Genomic DNA, 25,459 nt, shown 5'->3' with positions numbered 1-25,459 from the left:
AGACCTTTTCTTCTTGGTCATAGTTACCTCCCTTCTCTTGGATCACCAACCAACATGGCAATGGCAGCCGCCAACTTTGGACTTTTCCTGCTGCCTGAAGTCAGCTAATAGGTCATTTCCCTGTCACCTCCTGGCTGAGGGGAATTGAAGGAACAATTATGTTTCACATGCTTGGGCTGATCGAGGAACAAATCATCAGCTGCTAATTGAACTATGGCTAAAACTCTAAATGCTGTAAGCAAAGATACTGTTGGTGTCATTGGGTTTGAGAGTTTGCCACCCACGGCTGGAGCCCCTGCTTCTGAGCTCCACTTCAGGCTACACAATGGCGGGAGTCAGCAAACTATGGCCCCGGGGCCTGCTGTTGTTTTGTAAATAAAGTTTTATTGGTACATAGTCACACCCCTTCATCTATGTGTTGACGATTGCTTCAGGTAAAAGGAGAGTTGGGTAGTTGATACAAAAACTGTAGGTCCTGTAAAGCCTAAAATATTTACTATTTGACCCTTGATGTAGAATTTTGCTGACCCCTGCTCTGGGGATGGCTGCTGAGCACTTACTGTGGTCAGAAAATGACCAGCAGAGGGTGGACCTGCAGGTGTATTGGCTGTCAGCTGTGGCCATTTCAGAAGCACTCATCTTTATCAATGGATGTGAAATGGCTGATTTAACAAGTGCCTTTTATCTAAAAGTAATAAGGCCAGGCTCAGTGACTCACTACTGTAATCCCAGCATATTGGGAGGCCGAGGTGGGCAGATCGCCTGAGATCAGGAGTTTGAGACCAGCCTGACCAACATGGTGAAACCCGGTCTCTAATAAAAATACAAAAAATTAGCTGGGCATGGTGGTGCATGCCTGTAATCCCTGCTACTTAGGAGGCTTGAACCTAGGAAGCAGAGGTTGCAGTGAGCCGAGATCCCGCCATTGCACTCCAGCCTGGGCAAGCAAAACTCCATCTTAAAATAAAACAAAGTAAAAGTAACAACTCTCCTCTTGTATAAGCGGCAGGGAGTTGAGATCACTTACTTTGCTTTCTATAATCCCAGAGTAAAAGTTCACTTGACCCAGAAGGCAGACTCGTTCAAAGACTAACGTCAGGGCCACAAAAGCTGCAATTGCGGCCATCACATTAATTTTTAGGCAGGCCACTTCATCGGGTTTTATGCTTTTTATGTACACTGAAAACTTAGCTTGGCTTGTCCAGCCATGGGACTGTCAGGTAAAGAATGCTTGTAATTATGTACGTAACACGGAGTTTATCTGTTGGGTGGACATTTGGGCAGGTACTTGCAGTCTTCCAACTCCGGCAAGTCAAGGGCTTGTTTCTGATTGGAAAGCCGACTCAGCCAGTGTGTGCTGCTTACTGGATTCCTTGTGTGTTCAGGAAAATGCTGTAGCTACAGAGTCCCCCATCCTCTAGCTGTGGATCAGGTCCCACGCTCCTGGGTTTCTGGTCCTGGATTACCTGAGCTATGTGATCACAAATGAATCCCTTATTCTTATAGATGAGGGAACTGAAGTTAAGAGGTTTTGCCGGAACTAAGTGAACTCTAAGGTTACCTCCTGATAATGTTCTAATCCCAAAATGGATTGGCCTGAAATATCAGCCAATGACATAAATTTGCTAAACTCCTAAGAAATATTTTCCATACAAGAGGCATCTCAGTCTAGCATTGCAGCAGGCATAAAACTCAACACAAGAATACCAAGGTTATGGACTGAGGCCTGCTCTCTAGGTGCTCACAGTCTTGGAAGAGTCAGGCTGGGAGACAGAGGGTCCAGAGAGCACCTGCTCTCTCCATCCTGATGGTAACATGTGATGTGAAGATACACTGGTTAGATTAGCTGCTGGTCGCACCCCATCCCTGTACCCCTGGTTCATGTGCTGGACAGGCAGCAGCTGCCTCCTGTGAAAAAATTATGTCTCCTTCACCTGCTCTCTTCCATGTGGCAAGCCTACCCCACTGCTTTCTCTGTCACTGTCCTGTAGCCAGCACCTCCAGCAACCCCTTTATCTCACTTACACTTAAGAAAAGTCTCTCCAAACTACTGTAATGTGACATCTAGGATGCACCAAGGCATAAAAGAGTCCAACAGTCTGGCTTCTGTGGAGAACCCCAGGCTAAGCTCAAAGAACAGGGCATAGAGAGGTGAAAGATGAAGGCAGGAAAGAAAGGCCGTGCCAGGCCGTGCAATGTGTCATGTGCCAAACTCAAATGTGTGGAGTTGATCTCGTGGGCAGGTGATGCTCAAAGGTGATGGAAAAGCCTTTTTAAAAGCATGCCTGCCTCCTCAGCCCCAGGGAAATGTTGCTGTTGCCTTAGGTCAGGTTCCCCAGAAGCAGAGGCTGAGGCGGGGCTGTGGGGATTATTGGGAGCATGATGTTAATAGGAGGAGGGAGGGAAGCGGCCTGGGGTAGAGGAGACAGGAGGCACTAATGTGGCCCCAACTGGAGACCAGCTGCAGTCGAATGCCATCTGGAAGTGCAAGCATGCACTGCACTTCACAGCTGGTCCCTGAGGGAGGGCAAGGGGATGGCTATGTGTGTACCTGCCTCCATCAGTGACAGGCTGCAGGGTCTTGGGGCAACCTCCCAGCAAGGGAGGTCTGGGTGAGCACAAAGAGCCGTCGCTGCTACTGTCTGCTTCCCGTCGAACACAATTGGAAGCAATGATGGTGGGGCATTGCCTGTGTGAACCGTGTCGAGACCAAAATGCTTTCTAAGAAGTGACAGTATTGCCAGTCACAGGCTTACAAGCGCAGGAATGCAGTGACAAAATCACATCAGTGCTGAAGAGGCTCTGGGGACAGGGTGAAGGGCAGTCCAGGAACAGAAAGCCCGCAGCTCAGAGACCAGCCAGGGGCTGCTGAGAAGGTCTAGGGAGGAGGTGACCTGGATGGATGGGGGAGGCCTGGGGCAAGCATCCTGGGGCGGGCAGAAGCAATCAGGTGCCCCAGGTCTAATGCCGGCAGGTGGGACACATGTTGGCAGCTTCCATGGAAGAAGCCTCTACTGAAAACCACATCGGGTTCTGGGGAAGCACTGGGGAGGCCATCGTCTGAGCTTTAGGGACAAGCCTGCTATGCACGGACAGTGGTAGTCAGTCCGCTGTAGGAATCTAGGGGTTAGATGACAGTCTACAGATCTGGACCCATTGCAGACAAGATCACGGAGTCCCGGCAGGAAGCAGCTATCTGGGAACAGGTGTGGAGGAGGGAGACAGGCGACCTTGCCAGCCTCTCTCCTGGCCTTTAAGAGGAGAGTGGGGAGGAAGAGCCTCCAGAGAGGCCCAAGCGAGTGAATCCTGGGGGGGAAAGCACTTTGGTGGATTCTCCCAACTTGAATCACCAGGTTCCTGACACTTTGCTCAGAGTCCCCGTCTGCATGAATAAATGTAGATATGAAAGGGGGTGACATGGAGGACCTGGCCTGGGCCAGCGCTCCAGGAATCAGGACTGTGCAGCCGCTCTCAGGCCTGGGAATGGAGAGAACCCAGACATCGCAGGTGCTTACTGGAAGCCATCCTAGGTGAAATTCTCTCTTCTCCCTCGTGCTGAGACCATAAGATGCCCATTCTTTGGAGACTTGGCAAATATGAGCTCAGACTGACCCTCCAGTCCTTCTGCAGATGTGCCCTCGGGCCTTTCTTTCCTAGGGCTGACTTGGCAATCACACACAGCAAACAATTCCCCTTTTGCTCTGTTTTTCAGTATATCCTCCCAGAAAAAGCCACGTCTCCACAGAGCCCTGGTATTTGGTCCCAGAGGTCAGCAGGTTGGCAGGCGAGTCCCCCTGTGCTCCCAGGATTGGTTTCCCCCATCCTTGGCTGTTTCCAGGGCTTCCTCTGTAAGTCAAGGTGGGTGCCCAAGTGCTGAGGGCAAGTTGGGGGCCTTGCCAAATGAGAGAGGGAGCTCTCAAAAGTTCTGTTTATTTCCTGTTTATGGACTAAATTTTTAAGTTCCAAATTGAAGGTGAAATGTCCAAATGGCACATTCTTTTTTCTTAGAACAGCAAAACAAAAGCAAACCTCTAAACCTCCTCGTGAAGGTGACATCATAATAAGGCATCAGAATCCCACTGTGATCCCTTCTCTGGACAGTTTGCTGTAGATTCAAGCGATGCTGGGGAAAGAAACCACATTGGTTCTGCTTGCTAATCATTACAACACCACGAATCAAATCATATTGTAACAATGAGAAAAAAAGAGCTGCCTTCCCCCAATGAGCTTGTGTGGGAAGCAATGTATCTGCCTGCTGGAACTTTCCCGGTGGTCTGAGCTGCCCATGCCGGGGGCGGTACCACTGGAGGGGGGGTACCACTGGGGGGAGTACCCACAATCCCGGCTTCCCCGTGTCCTACACATCACTGAGTCAGTGGCAGCCATTGCTCCGTCTTCTCTTCATCCCAGAACTTCCCCTATAACATTTGGGATTCATATCCTAGCAGTTAAATTGTTGTTTTCCAGTTCTCTATAATCTTTTCTGTTTCTTGTTCATCCATCCATTTCCTTCCAAATGCCAGAAGCATGATCAAGTCTTAAATATGACTTTTTTATAATCCTGCAATGCACAGGGCCTAAAATGCTCTGGGTGGGGAGCCCCCCAAGAAGAGCAGTTCAGAATCCCCAGAGCTATTTAAGTTTTGCAATCATGTTGGTAAACAGGTGGGCCCTCCCCAACAGCACACTTCTGAGGTGCCATTCATCATCCCACTCACATCCTCCTATGCTGGGGGACCAGCTCCAGATGTTGCACCAGATGGAGCTTCGGAGGGAAGGAATCTCACTGCAATTCCCCATCCAGCAGTCAGAAGGCAGGGCAGGGCTTGAAACAACAGGCCCAGAGCCAAGCATCCTGGAGGGCTTCGCTAGGTGCTTGGGCAGCCTCTGGGGCATGGGGCTGGGACAGCGTGTGCAGGATGAGTGGGGTGGGTAGGTTTTGAGATGGAGCTGACAGCTGGAGCCTGTGCTCCTTCACTGTAAAGACACTGCAATTGTTCTGCTGATGCGGTGCAGCTATCCTGGGGGTTCACAGACTGCAGGGGAATGGCCATCGGAGGGATGAAGCTCCCTTTGGACAGAACTGTGAGGTTTCTGCCCAGCATAGGTCTGCTAGAGATACTGCACCATACTCATCGTGCACGGCCTCCTGCTTTCTAGCTAAACCCCCATCTGCTACAGGCATCTATTTCCTCGTGTCAATGTTATACACACGTCAGCACACAGAGCAGCCAGGATGATGGTGCAAACCCACATCACTTGTATCATCCTGATTTCCTTATATTGACCCATGTGGTGGCTGCACTGTCCCCCAGAAGCAGCCCCTGCTTCAGTCACAGGGCATTCTCAGCAGGCGTGAGAACAGCTAATACATGCTTGCAATAAGAGCGATGGGGATGAGGCATTTTGGAAGCATTTTAAATTCCTAGCCTAAAAATAGCACATCTCCTTTAATGACATTTGAAATTTCAAATAAATTAAATATCACTGCTTCAGAAAATTAAAGCCTTCTAGTAGTGAGCAGGCTGTGAGCATTACGGGTGACAGACATGGCCATGCCAGGAGAGTGCCCACTGCAGCATGGGCACAGGGCAAGCTCTGGGGGTCTCTAGATCCCTGAATTATCCTTGTGACCTCTGTGCCTGCTCACATCATCGCTCCACTTTCCAGATGAGGCAGGTGAGACTTGGGACAAATCCTGTGCACACGGCCACATGCCAGAAAGCAGCAGAGCCTGCCCGGAACACCTCCCGGTTCCCTCAGGGCAGGCTCTGCCTTCCTGCCCCACCCTCTCCATCACAGCCGTCCAGTCCAGGCCCGCTGGCTGGAACGTTGGCCAGCAAATATGTGCAGAGAGTCTGAAGTTGACCCCATGGTCCCTCACCGTCCCCGGGCAGTTGCTGGTGTCAGGTGTGAGTCAGACGGGGGACCTCCCATTACTCCCCAGGCCTTGCTCAGTGGATTTGAAGGAGGTGACTCCCTTCAGACTTTGCGGGCCACAGCCTCGGGCAAGCCATGGCTCACTAAAATTTCATGAGTAGCCATAGGACCTCAGCTACCAGGACACCTTCACGGTCCGCTCTGGCTCCTAAAATTCATGGAATGCTGGTCTCGGACGTGATCCACCCGGGACAAGTGTGATCGGGAGTGGGAGGTAAAGGGAATAACTGTGAGGTTTGGGTTCATTTAGGAAAGATAAGCTTGGGCTATCGAAAGCACTGCTTTTGTTTCCTTCATTTAAACATCAAAAGTATTTCATGTGCTGTAAAAAAAATCAAACACAGAAATTAATAGGCCAGGTGCTGTGGCTCACACTTGTAATCCCAGCACTTTGGGAGGCTGAGGCAGGCGGATCACCTGAGATCAGGAGTTCAAGACCAGCCTGGCCAACATGGTGAAACCCTTTCTCTATTAAATATATATATATAGGTATGTGTTTGTGTGTGTATATACATATACACACACACACACACACACACAAATTAGCTGGGCATAGTGGTGGGTGCCTGTAATCCCAGCTACTCAGGAGGCTGAGGCAGGAGAATCACTTGTACCTGGGAGACGGAGGTTGCAGTGAGCTGAGATTGCACCATTGCACTCCAGTCTGAGCGAGAGTAAGACTCTGACAGAAAAGAAAGGAAGGAAGGAAGGAAGGAAGGAAGGAAGGAAGGAAGGAAATGAATAAAGTGAAAGTAAAACCTCCCCCACCCAACCTACAGGAAAGTGGTTAACAATGAACAGTTTGATAGATTCCATTGAGACTTTTGCCTTTATTCTTACGTTCACGCATGTATTCATCCACAGGAAGACAAAGAAAAGACTGGACGAGAGAGTGAGAACTGGTCAGGAAGGAAGTGAGCTAGTGAAGGTCACAGAGAGAGGAGTGAGAACCATGGAGACCCTTCTGACCTCTCACTTTTGCCTGGGACCCCAGGACCAATCCTGTGTTATTATGGACGCTTCCTGCAAAGAAAAGCCAAGATTTCATGAGGATGGAAGCACAGTACAATGTTCTGGCCTTTAGTGGATTCCCTGTTTTTTCAGACAGGGGAAATGACAAACAAAGGCAAGGAAATGAAAAGATCCCACAATCTGTGCAGGAGGGTTTTCTTTTTTCCTACTTGAATCACCCCAGCTAGGTGGAGACAAGAGAAATCTGCCCAAGCACAATCAGACAGGTATGGCCCCTGCAAAGCAGACCCAGTCGCACTGGGCAATGAAGTGAGTGCACTCCCTGGACAGGGAGGAAGTGCACCCAGGGGAGCAGGGAGGAAGTGCACCCAGGGGAGCAGGGAGGAAGTGCACCCAGGGGAGCAGGGAGGAAGTGCACCCAGGGGAGCAGGGAGGAAGTGCACCCAGGGGAGCAGGGAGGAAGTGCACCCAGGGGAGCAGGGAGGAAGTGCACCCAGGGGAGCAGGGAGGAAGTGCACCCAGGGGAGCAGGGAGGAAGTGCACCCAGGGGAGCAGGGAGGAAGTGCACCCAGGGGAGCAGGGAGGAAGTGCACCCAGGGGAGCAGGGAGGAAGTGCACCCAGGGGAGCAGGGAGGAAGTGCACCCAGGGGAGCAGGGAGGAAGTGCACCCAGGGGAGCAGGGAGGAAGTGCACCCAGGGGAGCAGGGCCCTGCCTGGCAGCCATGCGGCTTACTCCCTCACCCCACTCCCCACTCCGTGTATTTTATAGTGTGTTAGGTCATTGCCCTTTAACCTGTCTTTCTCCGACACAAGTGCCTTCTGCCCCTTGTCTACTGAGCATATTTATATGAATAATGCAGACCAAATATAGAGGTGGCATAACATTCTTAAACGTGGTCATTTGCTGATGGCAACATGAGTCTGAGCCAGACAATTGCCCTCCAGTGTATTTCACAAGCCTGCAGGGAGCACCTGCTGGAGAAGGGGCAGTTGGCCAGCTGCTGCGAGACGGGGGGAGGGAGGGAAAGAATCAGCGAGGGGTGGTTGCCAGACTCACTGTCCCAGGAGGACACACATATGTAAGAATCTCCAGCTAAAGCAATCTTTAAAACATTTTGTTAGGTATCAGGGTACACAGGAAGTGCTGTGGGATCTATTTTGGTTCCAGGAAATGGGGGATGGCTTCCCGAAAAACCAAAGGACATGGTGTTTCAGTTGGCCCCTGAACCACACGTCCTCCTGATATATCATAGAGGCAATCCCACAGAGACACGGAGTCAGGAGAACATGTGGCAGTTTTGGAGAGGGTGCTTGTAGAAGAAGTGGAGAGACAGGTAGCAGAAGGCTGGGAGGAGGGATGGGGTGGGTCCCTGGAAAGGTGAAGGCCCCAGATCGGAGGCAGAGGCTTGCTCAGAGCGTGACATTCAGAAGTTTGCTGCTGGGTGATACCTGGTAGTCACTTTGTGGCTGTAGATACTGGGTCCTCAATATTCACATGTAAGACAGACACCACATTCCTTACGTCCCTCTTATCACCTAGCCTAGCTCCAAATACCTACACACTTGACTTCTCTGAAAGAAAAAATGTTCAAGGAGGATTCTGTAACCTGTTGTTTCCCTAATATTTTGCTTTTGTATGGATGTTCCAACAGATTTCACCCAGTGGCATTTCCACTCATCTATATGGGAAAGCCCTCTGTATATGCGGGACTCCCCTTCCTCTTCCTTAAATTCTGTATTTTCAATATGCATTTGGTGGACCCTTGCAGTTCAGGCCCATATTGTTCGAGGCACAACTGTGTTTCATGAGGAGCAGGGTGGGAACTTGCGAAGATCAGCTGTACCGTTAGCCAAACCGCTGTCTGCAATGCCCCAGCTGCAGAGCCAGGCCCCCTACTCCACCTCCATAGCTGGCACCCTCCTTGCTCCGCAGGAATGTAAACACTGACACATTCACTCTCCATTTCAATGTGACAAAATCCTATAAACCTACCAGTGTAAGACATGCAAATGCATTATCTTCCAGTTCCAGTGGGTCAGAAGTCCAGGCTCAGCTTAAACGGACTCACAGCTCAGGGTCCCATGAGGTTGGCTGGGCTATATTTCTTTCTTGGGCTTAGAGTCCTCTTCCAAGCTCAGTGGCTGTTAGAACTCAGGGCCCTGTGGTGGTAGGACTCGGGTCTTTCTTTCCTTTTAGCTCTCAGCTAGAGGCATCTGCAGTTCTTTACATGTGGCCCCCAGGCAGCTCATGACAAGGAGGTCTGCTTTCCTAGAGGCCATCCAAAGTCTCTCTAGCCTCCTCCTCTGTGACTAGCTGTAGGGGTCTTTCTAAAAGCAAGGCTCGTGTGTTTAAATAGGCCCACCCAGATTATCTCCCCATTTGAATGGCAACTGATCCAGGACCTTAATTATAACCAAATCCCATTGCAGCAGCACTGAAATCAGTGCTTGAGTAAACAACTGGGAGATGGTGTGTAGGCGCCAGGGCCAAGTGAGCATTTTGGGAGGCATCTTAGAATTGTGCCCAGCAGAACTGGTGACTGCATCAGCCTAAGTGGATTAGTCTGCTTGGCTGCCATAACTGGGAGTCTTAACAGAAATTTAACTTCTCACAGTTCTGGGGCCTGGAAATCCAAGGTCAAGGTGCTGGAGGGGTTGTTTTCTGGTGAGGGCTCTCTTCCCGGTTTGCAGACAGCCTTCTCCTCACCATGTCTTCACAGGGCAGAGAGAGCAAGCTCTGCTGTCTCTTCCTCTTCTTATAAGGATGTCAGTTTTGTTGGATTAGGGCCCCATCCTTATGACATCATTTAACCCTAAAAAACGCCTTAGCTTCAAATACAGTCAGACTGGAGGTGAGGGCTAAAACATAAGGATTTTGAGAAGGACACAATTCACTTCATAAAGGTATGATGCTCAACTTTGCCATTCTTCTAAATCTTTCTATTCTGAACATTGAATGACTCTCCCCCCATTTCATTGACTCTTATTGTAAATGGTATTGTCATAGTTTTAGGAAAGATGGTTTCTAAGCCACTGCTCTATTTTAGCTTGAATATGCAGATGAATAACTGAATTCACAGAGATCCCAAATTGTTCAGGTCTAAAATTATCATTGAAAAGATTGGTAAATTTGGCTAAATAAAACGGAAAGATTTTTATATGTCACAAAATACCATAAATCAAATTAAAGCTCAGAGTATGGGGGGGATGAGATTACAACACACAGAAAAGAAAGAGATGTAGATAAGTAAATGAATAAATGAATAAATGAGTGAATTAATGAATAAGTTATTAACTTGCAAAGCATTAGGAGAAATCATACCAAATACCAGGGCTAAATGAACATAAAGAGGCAAGAGAAAAAGGTCAATAAACATGAAAAAAATTCAACCTTACTAAGTAATCAAAAAATGCAAATTAGTAGAGTCTACCATCTATTAGGTTGGCAACAATTAAAAAGAATGATAAAGCCTTGTGTTGAGAATGTCTGATTAGAACAGATTCCCTCATATACTGCTGGTGAGAATATAAACTGATATAAATTTTCTAAAAGATAATTCTCCAACACACCTCATATGTATTAAAAATATATACTTCTGACCTATTAATTTAATTTGTGAAAAATCTTATCCTAAGGAAATTATTTAATGAATGTACAAAGATATATGTACAAAAAATGGCACAAAGGTATATGTGCTATTGCGTATAATTGGAGACTATCTAGTAGCTAAGTCTGTGAAGCTATAGCCCAAGAAATGAATGCCAAGCAGCCATTAAGACATGATAAATGTGTAGTTAGAGACATAAAACATGCTCATCATTTATTTCTATGCAAAGCAGCAGGTTACAGAATAAAGTCACACCATTTTGTAAAGAAAAGTATTTGTATGCATAAATGTAGTTAAATAAACATAGAGCTAAGTTGGACTATAGATGCCTAGCAAATCCCAGAAAGAATTTTGCCAACTTGTTAACAGTGATTCTGTTTGGGTGATTAGAGTATAGGTCACTTTTGTATTTCCCTTTTGTTTGTTTACCTGTAATTTACATGATAACCTGAATTTCATATTTTCTTCATTAAACATCCATTGCTCATTTTAAAATGACATGCTGAACTGTTTAGAAACTTCTCTGAAAGTTAAGGTTACATCCCCCAGTTATATTCACTCAAAGACTTTCAAGTCTACTGCAGATGATAATTCATGATTTGTTTACTGCAATTCACCTCCTTCAAAGACCAAGCAGTCCCCATGTTAGAACTTTCAGGATTGGGAACAGTCAGAAAAGACTTATCTGGCAATCCGCAAAACACTCCGTCTTCGTTGCCTTTTTATTCTGAATATGGCAGACTCTTTTCCTCTCTCTCCTTTCAGGACTCATAATACAACCTCTACACACAGGAAGCAGCCCTTGAATAACCTGTAATCCTAAAAACCTACTGATATTAGACTAGGAGTGATCTCTAAATCCTAGGCAACTTCTCCTCAGATTTCTAACATCCTTTGGTATCTTACTAGTATTTAGCATAGGAAACTAACAAGGAATACATGGCAGGGAGTCATCTGATGTTGGAACAATCCGCTTTGGCATATGGAAGACTGTGAAGGTGTGTCCAATTCTGAACTTCATTTATGGCTGACAATTGAGTAGATGCTCTGATGCTACCATGCCGAGAGCAGATCCTTTTTAGAGACACCTCTGTTTTTCCCCATACACTGAAGTTTTTATGTAATTTTTGTTTTCCCATCTTGTTCCTTTTTTTTGGTAAAAGTGAGCAGAAAAATGCAAAAATGAAAGTAGTGATTACAATGATAATGTCATATTAATTTAATTTTCATGGTTTTATTAATAATGTGAATAGGCAGAGCTAAAAGAAGAATCACAATGAAAGTCCATGTGACATTAATCAACTGTATAATCACTTGAGTAGAAAAAGAACAGAACTAAGTAATATGTATAAACATTGAAAATATATTGATGAAAAGTGTATCTTAAAGATGGGATGCAATGAATAAATGGTTTAATACTTTGTAGCTTTCAGAATCCCCTGCCCCCAACCTAACAAAAAAGTTGTTTATTGTCTTCACATTCCACTTCTGCACATATTTGGGGGGACATATTATAAACAGTAAACATGGAACTGTGTTTATTTATATTTGTGTTCACTGTATATCTGCCCATTGATTTATATATTCAGTTTGGAAACCCAAATCTCAAACCAAATACATTATCCAATGCCAACTAAATTCCAGTGTCTTATTCAATATTTGGCACGTTGTGTTAATTTCACTTAAATTCAAATATTTGCCCACTTATATTCTCGCATTTAAATTAAAATCTCTATCACTTATTTAAGCCACTTAACTGAGTATGTGTGGAATGAATTAAGGATAAGGTCATTATCAATGTATCTCGTGGTCCTCTTTGTACTTTCCCTGGGAGTACGATATCTTTCAATTCTAAGCACAAATAGAAAGTGTATTCTGAATAGGGGATGCCTAATTAATTGCATAAACTTTAGGTAGAATCCTTCAACATCTCCATCTGGGTTTTAAGGTTTAGCTCCTTTTGATTGGTCCTGCTGCAAGCAAGGAACTAGCATTAACTGAAGGGCAGTAAATCATATTCAAATGTATTTTTACCATAAGCAAATTGATCATTAAATCCAGATATACACTAATTTCTCTAGTTCCTCAGTAATCTTCAGCTACACTTCCTTCCTGACTGTACTGACCAAGATTGCCACAAATGTGGGCCTCTTTGCTGTGGACATAAAGTATAAGTCATTTACTTGAAATGAGCTCCAACAGAAATGCATGCTAGGTAAAACTGTAACTGCTTCTCCAGTTAGTACCACCATCTGCATGAGCTGCGTGGGGGCCTCTGCCCTTCAAGTTTAAAAAGGTCCCTTCTAACAGAAGCAGAAGAAATGGAAATGTTGCAAAGTACCTACTGGGACCAAAGGAATTTAGGAACAGGCATCACCTGCATCGACTGGCTGATTAACTGATTAATTGATTAATTGATTGATTTGTTCATTCAAATGGTATGTACTGAGCAGCTACTACATGCCAAGCACAATGCAAGGTGATCAGATATAGCAGTAAACAAGACAGAACTGAAACCCTGATGTTTTCAGCAGCTCAGAAAGCAAGGCATCCCCTTCACTGCCTCCACCTGTGCAGTGATGGGAGTCGCACTGAGGAGGGGCAGGGAAAAGAGTCATAAGGTGCATACGGCGTTTTTGCAACAAGCTGTATTTTCTTAACTGAAAAGTTTAATGAAATTTTAACTCGCCAGAAGGCAACAAGCTGACTTCTTCAATATGGTAAGAAGAGAAACTATTAATTATGGCTTTCTAAAATTGAATATCCTTGTACACAAGCTGAAGCCAACAGTAGCCCACACACCCGTGCTCCTCCAAACGTGAGAGCTTATCTCTGGGCAGCTCTTCAACGTCCATACATGATGCCTTCATACCTGCTCACTGAACCCAGCAGGTAAGCAGACTCAGGTTCTCACAAAGACAGTCGACAAGGACAAAAGACAAAATGGTCCCCAACTCACCCTGGGATTAACAGAAAATTTATAGACTTCTACATAGAAAAGACTTTGGAGATTACTTAGCGGGGTCAATCCATAATTTGATATATGGAAACCTGAGAACCAGAAGGTCGCTGAGCTGCAAGCATTTTATTTATGTATTAACTGATTTATTTATATCCTCCCTACTTCCAAAAAGGTTTTGAGGCAATTCGCCAAGCATTGTGGTTAATCACTGTGTTATTATTAGAAATGAGGCTTTTCTTAAAAAAATTTTTGAGTGTTTCTAAAACTCTAAGGATTTAGATCATGTTAGGTATATAATTCAGGTTATTGTGTATAGACTAGCTCTATAATAAGCTGAATCCTCCTTGTACTTTAAAGGATTCCTGGCTGGGTGCAGTGTTTCACGCCTGTAATCCTAGCAGTTTGGGAAGCTGAGGTGGGAGGATCACTTGAGTCCAGGAGTTCAAGACCAACCTCGGCAACATAGTGAGACCTCATCTCTCTTTTTAATATAAAAAAGTAAATAAACAAACAAACCCCAAAACCAAAATGGATTCCTAAGAGAAGCTCCCTGGTTTTGTATCAGGCAAGTGGCATGAACTATACTATAGTGAAGTGTTACCCATGTTTACATGTTTATTTGTGGTAATCTGTCAGAGTAAACTTGGTGTGAATAAAATTAATTATTTGGGGACATTTGCTGTGTCTTTCATAATGTGTGGATTGGTGTTTGCAAACAGAATCATGGTTGTTTAATCAGATATGGCCCTTTTCTTCACATAAATATGGAGCTCTCTGGTTGGAGTAGGTTAGGCATACATGTAGGCTTGGATTTGGAGTGAGCTCCTTGAGTGCACATTTAAAATCATGAAAGAGCGATGTAGGGGCTGGATAGAAGCAGGAGTCCCAAGATATCACGACCAGTGAGCAGCTACCCCCATCAGACCTAATTCATATATTGGAGGATCTGATGGATATCTTCCCACGGGCTACTCCTTGATGCTTTAAATTTTGTGGGGCACTTTGTCACTGCTTGCCGCTACAACTCAAGAGAAGGAATCTTTATCTGTTTCTCCTTTCCCAAGGGCAATGCCATTATTTCTGTCTCTCATACAGACTGGCTGTGAGAGCTGCATAAAGGGCCATGTGTTGCTGGAGGGAAGAAAGAAATGCAAAAGAGACTTCTTAGTTGTTGTGGTCCAGCATGAATAGTGCATGGAATCATGGGCATGAAGTGGGAAGATAGCTGGAAGGTGGATGGTACAACTGATGGGGTAAAAAGTAGTCAAGAGATCAAATGCATTTCACCGGACTTCTTAGCTCTGAGGGACCAAGAAGTCATTCAGAAGGTGTGGTGCCCTCCGCACAGGAAGCAGACACTCGGCCACCTTCTCCCTGACCCACCGCGATGGCTAATTTTATTAACCAATGTCAACTTGCCAGGATTAAGGGATTCCCAGATAGCTGGTAAAGCATTATTTTGGGTGTGTCTATGAGGATGTTTCCAGAAGAGACTGGCATTAGAATCACTTTAAGGTCCTGGATAGAATAAAAAGGCAGAGGAAAGGTGAATTTGCCCTCTCCTTCCCATTCTGGAGCTAGGGTACCCTTCTTCTCTTGCTCTTGGACATCAGAACTCCAGGCTCTCTGGCTTTTGGACTCTGAGACTTGCACCAGTGGCACCCCAGGTTCTTAGGACTTTGGCCTTGGACTGAAAGTTACACCTTCAGGTTCCCTGGTTCTGAGGCTTCCAGAGTTGAACTGAGCCACACTGCCAGCTTCCCCCATTCTATAGCTTGCAGATGGCCTGCATGCGACTCAGGCTCCATAAGCATATGAGACAACTCCTCTGATAAATCCCCTCTTATATATCTGTATCTCCCTATATCTACCTTCTATTGGTTCTGTTCCTCTGGAGAACCCTGACTTGTACACCTCCTGCTTGAGGACCTCCTCTGAGTCTGGCCACACCTGCTTCCTCTGCTCTTAGAGAAGAGAGCCGCATAAATGGATTCACAGTAATTCAGGTTGCCACTGTGTGACAGGAGGTGTTTAGGGTTTGGGTGTTTCTCCAGCAACTGACATGTTTCCTTGTCAGGCCTGAGTTGATAAGGCAGATGCTAAGTACCAGGAGGCTTCACTTTGGTCATCTGATGGCCTGAATGTTCTTTGTGTTGAACTAGGTTCACATTGATGCTTGTCTTGTCCAATTAATATTTCTTTAATAAAACAATCAATTTAGAAAAGTAATTGCTCAAGCTCACTGTTGGGCAAGAGAAGTCTTCCCAAAAGCCCATGGGGACACCTCTTTCCAGCCTTTGTTATTTCACCTAGGAGGTCACAGGTCTAGCCTATGACAGTACCAGTTTCATGATGGGTCCAATATGCTCCTGCCTACACAGAATAAATACTGAGTCTCACAACCAAAGAGTTCCAGTGACGAACTTGATCCACCATAGCCAAGTTAAAGGGACTGGGTTTGCTCCTTCCCTGTGGATCTGAGCTTTCCATTTGAGCTGTTCTTGAGCAGAATTAGTCTCTATCCAAGTCTATTACAGAGTTACCTGCCTGATCCCAGCATTCCTCAAGCTTTGAGCATCTGGAGATTTTCCAAATAATGTCTTCATCCCAGAAAGCATCTTCAATGCCATAATCAAGCATTCTCTAATTTGCTATTTCCATTCAGTTGAATTAAGTGTCTACTTTACATAAATAGTACTAGTTCCTTCTGGAGAAGTGTGTTTATTGGCACCATACACATAAAACATCTTGGCTGTGTCTCATAAAAAGCCTTGATTGGTGTGTATGTAAGCTTTTAATGAACTTCTGAGAGAGTAAATGAAGCAGTCAAGTCCACATATTTTCTGTTCACAAAAACACCTCGTTTGCAAAGAAGAGGTATGATTCAGAGGAAGCAGACTGGGAGCAGAAGCCAGGTTGGCATCTTAGGAACACTGGTCTATGTTTTTCTGGAGAAACACCCTAGGGTTGGATAGACCCAACCCTGACCCCAGGAATTGTGTCAGCTAAGGCCTCTGAGGCAACACCAGAACATCAGTGTATTCTTATGAGTTGAGGCAAGGGTGGCCCCATACTTCTGGAGGAAGAAGCCACATTGATTTTGCATCCCTGCATACCACAGTCATTTCCCATGTAAATCACCAACAGCCATCCACGTGATGCATGTTGGCTCGGTGCCCTGTGAGAGGAGAAGTGGAGGTCATGGCAGCTTATCATGATCATTCCCTGAGCACTTTCTTCAGCAGGGAAGATGTGTGTTAATCCAAGGGGCTTGGGCCCTTTTCAATTTGGATAATTAGCTCGCCCCCCGCCCCCAATCTTCTCCTGCTGCTTCCTCCCCTCAGCATTGTTCTCCTTTGTCAGAGGCACCACAGACCCTTGGCACAGAACCTGACACCAGCCTGCTCTGCAATGTGTGGATTAATATTTCTCACTGTAACCCTGTCTTCACAGATTCCAATTCTTTATAGAAATACCATTTTTCAACTCCATACATGGTGTATGGGGGGAAGACATTTACTGGAAGATTGCACATGTCTGTGATTCTGCTTTTGTGTTATCTCTCTAGAGAAGGTGACTCAAATGGTCTAACTGTATTGTAAAGAGAAAGGCATGTACAGGCAGTGGAGAAACAGATGGATTTTGACTGGGAAGAGGGCTGGTTTCCAGCAGGGACTTCACTCATAAAATAATTACACAGGGGGATGCAGAGAGGTGGCCCCAAACTAGACACGCCAGAGGCAGATGTGGCTGAGTTTAGATGGTTGTCATAAAAGAAGTCCTAAGAAACATCCTCAAAGGGGGGGAAACGTTTTATGGTCATTTATCTACCCTAATAGAAAATTTCTGGGATTATAAGGAACTAACAAAAAGGTATAGGGAAGGGCTTCATAAGAATGTCCCCCTAAAGTTCTCTTCCCAGGTCATGGCAGTGTGTTGAGCGGACATACACTGTGGTAAGACAGGGTGGTTCTCCCAACCCTATCTATAGGTAAAGTGCATTTTCACTGAGCACACAGTCCTACAATTGGACTATACTATAATTTTTAAAGACTGAATTTTTATGGACCACACTCACCAGCTGGAACAATATTGCACTTGCAGCCATTTTTGCAAATATCCTTCTATCAGGCATATGTTTGTAGATTAATGTTTTCCAGAACTCTACCTAAATTATCAATCTGACATAAGTCTTCTTTTCAGAGGGTCTCAAGGTTCTTTTATTAACATTTTAGTGTTCTTTATCTTCCTAAAGAAAACCGTCTTTAAGGTATTATGACCAAGATCTCTAAAAGCAATTCTCTGGGTCTGAAGTGCCTGAGTAATAAGGAAGAAGATATGTGTTTATGGGCTTGTGAGAGCATTTTGAAAAGATTTTAGGAGTTTCGCAAGTGATGTGTGTCTGAAAATGTATTGACAACACAACACAAAAATACGGCTTACCAGACTAAATGAAATGCACCGTGCACCTTTTCAAAAATCTGGAATAAAGATTCTGTGGTTCCCCTGTAAAAAAATCCATACTACAAACAACCCAAGCCCACTTTTAAATTTAATTATGTCTCCTAGGGAGAGGAAGCCCAACTGTAATACATCCTTTCAGTTAGGGAACATTTGGGAACACCAGGGAAGGCTGACCCTGGAGATACCACAAAGAACAAGGCTGACTTGGTTCTGCCACTTTGGAAGCCACCATCTACCAATGACAGTCTTGGAGTCGATTGTCATTAAACAACAATCCTTCTATGTAAGTGCCACCAAGAAAAAACACAGGTCCCAGTGAAAGCACTGCACAGGGAGGCCAGTGGTATTTAGGAAGAAATCTATGGATGAACTGGCATTGGAGAAACACGAGAGAGGTAGGTCTCAGAAAGCAACACCTTCCAGAGTTCTGGGGTGGTAAAGAATCATGTGCAAGAATCCCAAGAGCAAGAGTGATTGTGCAGGTGAGAATGCACACAGCAAGTGTGGACTTAGAGAAAGTGCACAGAGAGGAAGTGTGTGCTCACAGGAAGTGCATAGAGGAAGTGTGGGCTTACAGGAAGTGTATACTCATAAGAAGTGTACACTCACAGAAAGTGTGGGCTCACGGGAAGTGCACAGAGAGAAAGTGGTACTCACAGGAAGTGCACAGAGAGGAAGCGTGGGCTTACAGAAAGTGTATACTCACAGGAAGTGTACAGTCACAGGAAGTGCACAGATAGGAAGTGTGTGCTCAGAATAAGTGCACAGAGAGAAAGTGGTGCTACAGGAAGTGCACAGAGAGGAACTGTGTGCTCACAGGAATTGCACAGAGGAAGGGGGGCTCATGGGAAGTGTATACTCACAGGAAGTGTATAGCATAGTAAGTGTGGGCTCACAGGAATTGCACAGAGAGGAAGTATGTGTTTAGAGGAAGTGCACAGAAAGTGTATGCTCACAGGAAGTTTACAGATAGGAAGTGTATGCTCACAGGAAGTGCACAGATAGGAAGTGTATGCTCACAGGAAGTACACAGATAGGAAATGTGGGCTCATGGGAAGCATGCTCTCTTAGGAAGTGCATAGATAGGAAGTGTGGCCTCATAGGAAGTGTGAGCTCACAAGAAGTGTGGGCTTACAGGAAGTGCATAGATAAGAAGTGTGTGCTCACAGGAAGTATACCATCAGAGGAAATGTGGGCTCATAGGAAGTATACACATAGGATCTATGGCTCATAGAAGTATAAATTCACAAGAAGTGTAGGCTTACAGGAAGTGCACAGATAGGAAGTGTGTGCTCACAGGAAGTATACACTCACAATGTGGGCTCAAAGGAAGTGTACACATAGGAAGTGTGGGCTCACAGGAGGTAAACACATAGGAAATATGGGCTCATAGGAAGTATACACTCACTGGAAGTATACACAGAGGAAGTGTGGGCTCACAGGAAGTGTTCACTCACAGGAAGTGTAAGCTCACAGGAAGGGTGTGCTCACAGGAAGTGTACACTCACAGGAAGTGTGGGTTCACAGGAAGTGAGAGCTCACAGGAAGTGTAAACTCATAGGAAGTATACACTCACAGGACGTGTATGCTCACAGGAAATATATGATCACAGGATGTATACACTTACAGGAAATGTACACTCACAAGAAGTGTGGGCTCACAGGAAATGTGGGCTCATAGGTGTTCACTCACAAAAAGTGTAAGCTCACAGGAAGTGTAAGCTCACAGGAAGTGTACGCTCAAAGGAAGTATACACTTACAGGAAGTGTATACTCACAGGAAGTGTGGGCTCAGAGGAAGCATGCAGGGCCAGATTGTGCAAGGCTTCTTGAGGAAGAAAATTAGATCCACACACCATTTGGATCTGCACAGATTTGACCTTGTGAAGTTCAAGGTCACATGGACCCAGGATGTGTGCTGGGACGGGAGGGAGCCCAGCCATGTGGAAGACCCTACAGGAAGGAGCACATCGGGAGTCAGGCCATGTCCCCGCCATGTCTTCTTCCTTCCCTGTGGGCAGCCCTGTACCACAGGCTGATGCTCTCCTGACTCCACACCTCCCTGTACAAGGAGCTGTGGAAGCATCAGATAATGTCAGGGCAATGGGATCAGAGGGAATGAGCACTAGATCATAGTTCTGGAGACTTCCAGCACTAAAATTCCAATTCCTCATCCTGGTGTTTGTGCTGGAAAGATGAGTCTCAGCACAAAATGGGAAAAAGTAGACAAACAGCAAAGGAACAGTCAGCCTTGCTTTGTGTGCACATCTTTGGCATTCCCCTGGGTGCTATCCAGAAACTACGTATCTCACTCATTCACGCCAAACTGCCCATAGTGGGAGGAAGTGTTCTCAATCTGAAGACTGCACTGAGTGGCAGCCCTGTGCACAGTGGAAAACCAAATTAGCCTTTTGAACCTGCAGCCACAAGTTTCCACAAAGTCTGGTTTGGGAGCTCTCCCAGCATGGGGTGTGTCCCATCACGTTGGCAGGCTGCTGAGCAGAGGTGTGGACCTCATTAGCAGAGGCCATGGGGGGCGTGGATGGAGCCTGTGAGAGACTCACTCAGTCCTGTGGGTACCACTGAGTTGGCCTCTCTGCCTCCCTGGGATGATGCCAAGTCTTTGCCGGGAGAATGAGTCACTGAGCTGATGGGAGCAGAATATCAAGTGGGCTTCACAGATTCAAAAGCCACTACTGAAATTAAATGACTCTGTCCCAGATACAGTGGGGAACTGCTGCCCCAGGTTTAGAACAGCCCCACCCTGCCATTTTTCCTGTTGAACACACATTTTTCTCGGTTTATCTACTCTTTGATTAACTCCAAATTGTACAAAAACTATAAAGTGAGGAAGTCGAAGGAGAATGACTTTCCTGTATTCTCCCAGCAGTATTATGCCTCATGCCTAACTAATGTCATCCTGTGTCCACTTTCAAAGCACTTCCTCATTTATCCCCTCTCTCCAGCTCGTGAGCCCTGAGGATGGGCAGCCTATCTTCCACTCCCTCAGAATGTCTTCACATCTCCTAACAAAGGATGAACAAAGAACAGAGCCCTTCAGAACAACAGAAACACAGTATTGGAGCCACCCTCACATTGACTAATCCCCCGGAAGGCACACAGGCTCAGGTGGGATAACAGTGGAGAAGTAACAGGAAGCAATGCAAAGGGTGACACGGAGCAGCTGGGTTGAATCCCAGCTCTGCTGACCAGCTATGTGACCTGGGGCATTCAATTTCTCCTCTGTGAACCTGTTTCTATGAGGTATATAATAACATGAATTATTTTTAAAGACTAAATAAAATACCATTTCTAAGGCCTCTGACACATTCCTGTCCCAGAGCTACTTTTTTTGGGAATGTTTATGTATATCACTGCTAGTGACAAAAGAGACATGCATGAATCCAACGGACAACAATATAAACAATATAGTGCAGAACACAAAGGAAGGAGTGGTCATTGAAGGCAAAGTAGGATAGCATTACAGAGGAGCAACATGAGCCAGGCTTGAATGAATGAGCAATGTTTTGCTAGAAGAAAAGTGTGGGGAAGGCATTCTTGGAAAGAGAATACTATTGACCAAAGGGCAGAGACACAACAACGTGCTGTATATACCGGGAGGGGGAGCTGTGCCATGTGGTTTCACGTGTGGCATCTCCTGGTGGCCCAGTGAGGGATAAAGCCAGATAGTCAGGGCCACCCAATGGAAGATTTTTTGATGAATAAGGAATAGGGATGTTATCCTTTAGGCAGTGGAAACCCACTGAAGACAAGAAAGATCTTTTTATCTGAGGAGGACAAGATGCATTTGAAGAAAGAATGGGAAGAGAGATCTTTCGAGACTACTGAACCGAAATGAGGACCTGAAGCAGAGGTGTCGTCATGGGAAGTGAGGAGGAAGAAGAGAAGGATAAAAAATATAGTGGGAGGGGAGGTGATGGTAATTTCAGATTACAGATAATGGGGTAAATGAGGTGAAGGGGTAAGAAGGGCATGGGCAGCTTGCAGCGTGAGCAGTGGTGGATGGTGTCCTCATTAAGTGGCCCATGGCAGGTGCCTTGTGGGTTAAGCTGAATTGCATATTGGGTCTTAGGCAATAACTCTAGTCAGTTACTCGTTTCCTTTTAAGACTTCAAAAACCTCTCTTGATTTATATATATTTAGCGAGCCAAGGGAAATACACAGTCAGATCAATATTAAGCCAGCAGTAAAACCAGCAAATCAATCAGCTGTCCAGCCAAAGTTTTCTGATAATGAGGGCTGATGAAGATTTGAGTTCACTGGTTTCTGTCTCAATAGAAATTGTGACCAGGTAGAACACTAAGACCTAGAATTCAACAAATAGTGACTGAAAATATTCTTAACCTAGGTTAAATTTAGGAGGAAGTGAATAAGGTCTCACCCTCATCTGCAAAACTTGCCAAATTTGTCCCTCAAAAATATTGTTTTATTTATTGGGAGGAAAAAGTTGCGTGTATGTAAGAGTGTAAAAATGAAATATCCAAGTCCTTTTTGTATTTTCAGGCTAATATTTAACTTTTCAGAGAGTACACAATTTATGAATTCAACTCATTCCTATTATAATTAGAATTTATGTTGAGTTTCATGAAATTGTTTATTCTTTTCTCCTTGAGCACCTCTATTTGACATTTACAAATCAGAGTTGAAAGGGTACCTTTTCCAGATATTTTTTCCTTAGGCTATCTTCATTTACATAAGAAACATAGCTTCCTAGTCTATCCCTACAGACGAGGTTAGTTCCTCCAGATGTAATTAGTAAGAGAAAAACCCCTTAGTATTCCACTTATTGATTTAATCAAACATTCTGCTAATCCAATATTCTCCAAACAGGATTTTGATAACTTCCTGGATGCACATTGTAATTACAGAGCAGTGGTTGGGAAGCAGCTGAAGGGGATGACCTAGTTCCACGTGGGCCTTCCCAATCACACTGAGCCTCTACTCCTTTAGCAATGAGGGCCTCTGACATGAAACTTTAATTCTTGGCCTCCTTCAAGCAGTCACAGTCAGAGAATATCTGAAGGGAAAAGGCCTTTGAGATCATCCAGTTCAGTTTTCCCAACACGGGTCCAGCATGTCATCAGTCACAACTGACGTTCCTGGAAAAAAGATATCGTGGCAAGGTAAGTTGGGGCTAAAACTGCATATCACACCCCTTCTGGGAGCCGTGGAGAATTTCAGCTTAAAATAGCTTCTAAATCTTGTGATAAATAAGCAAATTGCATTGAATCCAGAATTTTCCAAACTTATTAGATCATCTTTCCCCTACTTAATGCCTTTGAACATTTTTTAGAACTTGTGGAAAGCAGAGATCTAACCCACCCTCTCCCCAACTTAAAGCTAAGACCCAGAGAGTAAAGGTGTGTGCCTGAGTTCCCTCAGTCAGGACCCTTGGCTCCGGCTTCTGAATCGGCCACTGACGAACTGCCTGGTTTATGTTCATGTTGACTCTCACTACACCTGCAAAAACTTATTTCTCTATGAGCAATGTGTTTCAGAAGGAACTGGACATGTCTGGCTGAGGCATTTTCCATGGTGATCTGCTCCGTAGTTGTTTTGGCGTCTTGCAGGGGCTACTCTTGCTTTATTTTTTTGTATTGTGGAGCTGCAGGCTGAAGTCTGACTCTCAGGTTGGTATATCCTGCAGGCTCTTGGGACAGGAGCTCATTCTGTTGACTGCACTGGAGAAACAGAGGCTGGAAGGCTTTGTCCTCCCCACCCGCCCCCATCTGATGTGAGATCTGAGGCAGGGCCACTGTCAGGCCTGGGATTAAACATCAGGTAAAACACAATGATGTGCAAAGTCCCCTGAGCCCTAGATCAGTGCCATGAGAAACATGAGTGTTTCGGATACACTTTCCCTCATGGCATCCAGCACTCAAGAAAGTCTTTAAAAGAGAATTGAGGAAAGTAACATCATCCTGCTTTGACCTTCTTCCAAGTTAAGTGAGAGCATTCTCACATAGCATTACCTTATGAAATCAGGGTAGATAGTGTGACATAATCCTACAGGTGAGGAAACTGGCCTACAGTTTAAAAGAAACACTCCAGATCTTACAGCTGGCAAGTTTTAGCAACTCACTAGATGCCAGGTCTGTTTTTTTCAAAGTCCCATCAAGACCCATTTTTCAGTGGCAACAACTAAGGAACGACCTTGAGGAAGCTGAAAGTTCTGCCTTCTAGGACACATCCCTGCCAACAGCTTTGGCTGATGTCACACACCCCTCACTAGTTCCTCTTTGTCTTCTAGCTTAAGCTTCCACGTCCTCTTTGAATTTGTCTATGTTTTCTTTTCTTTTTTCTTTCCTTTTTTTTGTGTGTGTGGGGGGACAGAGACTTACTCTGTCACCCAGACTGGAGTGCAATGGCGTGATCTCGGCTCACTGCAACCTCTGCCTCCCAGGCTCAAGCAATTCTCCAGCCTCCACCTCCTGAGTAGCTGGGATTACAGGTGTGTGTCACCATGCCCAGCTAATTTTTTTTTTTTTTTTTTTTTTTTTGAGACAGAGTCTCGCTCTGTCACCCAGGCTGGAGTGCAGTGGCACAATCTCAGCTCACTGCAAGCTCCGCCTCCTGGGTTTGTGCCACTCTCCTGCCTCAGCCTCCCTAGTGGCTGGGACTACAGGTGCCCACCACCACGCCCGGCTAATTTTTTTGTCTTTTTAGTAGAGACAGGGTTTCACTGTGTTAGCCAGGATGGTCTCGATCTCCTGACCTCGTGATCCACCCGCCTCAGCCTCCCAAAGTGCTGGGATTACAGGCATAAGCCACTGTGCCCGGCCGCTAATTTTTTATTTTTAGTAGAGACAGGGTTTCACCATGTTGGCTAGGCTGGTCTCAAACGCCTGGGCTGAAGCAATCCGCCTGTCTCAGCCTGCCAAAGTGCTGGGATTACAGGTGTTTGCCACTGTGCCTGGCCCATGTCTATGTTTTCAAAAGGTTAAGTCAACAGGGAAGGAGCTAGGAGGGTGAGGTTGGGCCCCCTGTCGCTTTCTGCTTAGCAGCTCTGTCCTCTAAAAATGAACTCTGGTCCACAGTTTTGATATGAACCATTCCTGGCTATAAGCAAAATGGTACTAGAAATAGCTTTCACACCGAGGCACAAAACTGACTCAGGCTAGCTAGATAAGCCTCTTGTTAATGTCACTTGTTAAAGTTGGTGACACTAGCCACAATGAGTGTATTGCAGGAAATGTTCATTAAGTTCCTGGCCAGCTTCTATAATCTTCCTCTCTGACATTTCCAGGATGGGATGACCTCTACCATAAAGTTGGAGAACTTCTAAAGATGGCATGTGCGTAGAAAGAACTTCCCAGGCTTTTCTTCTTGGGGGTGTGTCGGGGGGTGGTGGGTTTTTAAGAATCTCTGATGGAGATGTTAGGTCCTCAACAAGGTAGAGAAGATGCAAAGCTCAACTGACAGTACTCACCATTCCCTTTTCTGCCCAGGACGGCATATTCTGCAGCTCTGGTTGCTAAGCTAACGCTGGGAAC

At 45.5% G+C, this 25,459-nt stretch overlaps 1 protein-coding gene across 4 annotated transcripts in view; it reads right to left on the bottom strand.

Moving 5' to 3' along the window:
* Positions 1-25,459, bottom strand: part of DPP6 (dipeptidyl peptidase like 6) — a 1,137,219-nt gene that overhangs the window by 734,497 nt on the left and 377,263 nt on the right. The window lies entirely within an intron of this gene.

Source organism: Pan troglodytes, chromosome 6, assembly GCF_028858775.2.
Source record: "Pan troglodytes isolate AG18354 chromosome 6, NHGRI_mPanTro3-v2.0_pri, whole genome shotgun sequence".
Classification (NCBI taxonomy): domain Eukaryota; kingdom Metazoa; phylum Chordata; class Mammalia; order Primates; family Hominidae; genus Pan; species Pan troglodytes.
The sequence above is the reverse complement of the archived record's forward strand: the minus strand, read 5'-3'. Positions and strand labels throughout refer to the sequence as shown.